Source organism: Halichondria panicea, chromosome 1, assembly GCF_963675165.1.
Source record: "Halichondria panicea chromosome 1, odHalPani1.1, whole genome shotgun sequence".
Taxonomy (NCBI): domain Eukaryota; kingdom Metazoa; phylum Porifera; class Demospongiae; order Suberitida; family Halichondriidae; genus Halichondria; species Halichondria panicea.
This window is the reverse complement of record NC_087377.1, coordinates 9,352,761-9,356,156: the sequence shown is the minus strand read 5'-3', so window position 1 is coordinate 9,356,156 and position 3,396 is coordinate 9,352,761. Positions and strand designations below refer to the sequence as shown.

The 3,396-nt window shown below is 39.4% G+C and overlaps 1 long non-coding RNA gene across 2 annotated transcripts; it reads right to left on the bottom strand.

The window, feature by feature from the left end:
• Positions 1 to 279: 279 nt before the first annotated feature.
• LOC135344887 (uncharacterized) lies at positions 280 to 2,585 on the bottom strand. Of its 2 annotated transcripts, XR_010397572.1 has the most exons (4): positions 2,431 to 2,585; positions 1,265 to 1,463; positions 885 to 966; positions 280 to 510 (listed from the first exon to the last, which is right to left on the bottom strand). It is a non-coding gene; the product is annotated as an uncharacterized LOC135344887 (long non-coding RNA). The 2 variants fall into 2 exon arrangements; XR_010397566.1 differs by having other exon boundaries at positions 1,265 to 2,585.
• Between the last annotated feature and the right edge of the window lie 811 nt (positions 2,586 to 3,396).

The following is a 3,396-nucleotide window of genomic DNA, read 5'->3' as shown; positions in this document are numbered from 1 at the left end:
TTTCACTGCTCTTTGTCTGACTAACTAAGTAAGTAAGTTTCTCAGTCGAACCGCAATGGTTCCAGTGCATGCTCCTACGTGGAGATTTATTTTCTCGTGAATATAATTATTAATGAGCTTTTCGCAATGCTTGCACAAAATTCGCATCTTTTTCCTTATAACTCTCTTCCCTTTGCAGTTCCTTTCCTGCTTCCTGCACCAGTCTATTATACATTTGCTTGGAATGTCCTATACAAACAAATTTGGTTAATTTACATGCCTTGACCAACTGAGCAAAGGTATTTGAACACATTCAGTACGTGCTATATATCCTATATGATTGAGGAACATGTATTATAGTTATTTTTTGTGTCGATTCATAATTGAGTGTTGAGAAATATATCGTTGAAAAAAATCCATAATAATTGCAAGATAGTGGTATAATAAACCACGTTTGTGTATTGCTTCTAACAGATGTCCTCATCATCAATCAATTCGAAGTATCACCCTGATCGGCCGTGTACTTATATTCTGTGTGGTAAGAAAATTAATACTAATCAAACATGGGGTCCGAAAGAGAGATTTTTTAATAAAGAATTGTGAGAATGAGCCTGAACCAACCAGCTGTATATGCATAGCCCACTATAGAGAAGCTCAACGAACCTACCCAGCTAATTATATTCCAAAATGGAAGACAATAATTAGTAATGTTATTTATACACATGCATAAGTGTGTGTATCCTGAATGCCCGACATCGCCCAGCGACAGATTAATCTCACCATCATTTGCCAGTCAGTGAGCTCGAAGGTTTTCTAAATGTTAGCAGTAATATGTTAGAGCCATTACTACTGTGCAATGACCACTATCATTATGTGTACAAAGCATTTAAGTTACAACAACGTACCTGTGCGTGCTGTGGGATTCAACCCAAGTCTTTCAAAAACTTTAACAGACACTGTCCAGACGTACACATAGTCAACTCTGTCCTGTGTGGAGAGGAGAGTATTTAATATTGATAACGATGTCATTTGTTTAGCTTGCTACAGAAGGCAGTTAGCAATTTGCAATTCTAACTGTGATCCAGAACGGAAGCAAAGGCCAACTCGAAATTTTAATCTCAATTTGGGAATTAACATACACAATCTGATCCCAATACAGACAAGCTGACTAAATGCATACTGCATGTAGCGTTGCACCTAGCCAAAACAATAGTTGAAAACCAAGCCGTATAATAATATTACCGACTTTGTCTATATGTTGTGAGCATGTACATGGACAACTCACCTGGGGAATGCATCGTAGACACAGAAGAAGGTGTTAGAAAGTTTTTCTTTACCACTGCCTCCTTCTTTCATTGTCCTTGTGATAGACTTAATGAATTTCCACAAGCGTTCATCCGAGATTCCTATTTCCTTGTTTATATTGAGGTGCTTTATTGTTGAACTTAGAGAAGCAGCATCGAGCTGACTGTACCGGTCACTTTCTGTGTGAACTAAATTATTCCCGGCTCTTCTTAATAATTATAGCATCGTCACTGGGCATGTCACTAATTGTCTCATACATGACATCTGTATCAGTGGTGCTTTGAGCCCTTCCTAATTCCCAGGATAGGCTTGTTAGCAAATCCCCGTTTTTTGCATATAAAACTGTACCATAATTATTGCCTATGCACGTACTTGAAATCTAGGTGATTAGGAAAGTAAACCAGAAACCATTTTAGGAGCCATTTAGATGAAAATTTAACACTAAAGATGTGAGACGGTTTAACATACTTAGTGGTATACTGTTTTGCACGAACATGAGAGTACCTACACCACTACACTTGCTATTATCAGACACAGTTGAGATGTGTGGGGGTACTCACGCGTACTCAAGAAAATCCTGAATTGTCACATGCTACTATCAGACACAGTTGAGATGTGTGGGGGGGTCATGCGTACTCCTGAAAATCCTGAATTTTCACATGCTAGTCTACTATCAGACACAGTTGAGATGTGTGGGGGGTCACGCGTACTCATGAAAATCCTGAATTTTCACATGCTAGTCTACTATCAGACACAGTTGAGATGTGTGGGGGGTCACACGTACTCATGAAAATCCTGAATAGGCTAGGAATTGTTACCTCTACAGACAGTTATAATGGCTTTGTAACACGTGTAGCCAAGGGCGTATCCATGTCTCAGCGACAGAAAACAGTGTGGGATGACCTATAGAGCCTGATGTATTCACTGTAGCTATAGCGTCGATAACATTGATATGCTACAGAGTCATGCTGCAGTGTACTGTGGTGACCAGAGTCAATCATATCATGGCACTACTAGTACTATTCAACTGGTTCAATCTGGCTCACAGAACAAAATTGAGAGCATAACTAACACTGAACAAGCAAGTAGTTGCTCATTTGGAGAATGCACAAAAGACAAAACCATGCACTAATGAAATTCACTCACATGCAGTATCCACTGATGCTCCCACATGGTCCCAAAGTGTAGCCACAAAAAAACGATTTATCTCTAATTCTCCTGCAAGTTCTCCTCACAAACATGGGAAAGTAGGACCGAAACTTCCGAGGACTCTAGTCCCAAGAAATTTGCAACAACAATTATGTGACAGTGTGAGAGATCCCATTTTACATCAACCTGCAAGTGTACACATAGATCACCAGTTAACTATCAAAGATTTCATTGAAGGTAATGATTGTGGTATCCTTACCACATGGAACTAACATTAAGATAAAGACTGTGATTCCGTAAATACTGTACTGTAAACCTGTGATTCCGTAAATACTGTGTTGTGTTAGTTCTAGTGGTTTCATGTTCTTATTTAGTCATTTCTGTACTAGTGTTCTAGAAGGTTCTTTCTAGTATTGTTTTGTATAAATAGCCTGTGTATTTTGTATGTATCAGAGTTCTGATTTAAGGAATTATTGAAGTTATCTCACTGGCGACGAGGATTGTGGATCAAGTAGCCTACAGCAATGGCAGCCACACACTATGGAACTCTCAACAATTACAGACCAGACCAAGAGTCTATCAAGACCTACCTGGATCAGGTAGACCTCTACTTCATGGCGAATACAGTCCCTGATGATAAGCAAGTACCTATTCTCCTCAGCTCCATTGGTGCAACGACCTACAGTCTTCTATGTGACTTGCTTGAAGCTGACACTTACCACCTATACCGATTGACCGAGCCTTCTACACAGCCGATCACAGTTACAGTCAAGATCGAGGATACTCCACTCAAGATGGAAATCGATACCGGAGCTGCAATATCTATTATCTCTGAGGCCACCAGAAAGGCCAAGTTTCTCTAAATTCAAGCTGCGTAAGTCCAATATTTTGCTAAAGACATAATTTTATACAGATGAGGCTATGATGGTAACGGGTCAGATTAATGTGTGTGTTAATTATGGA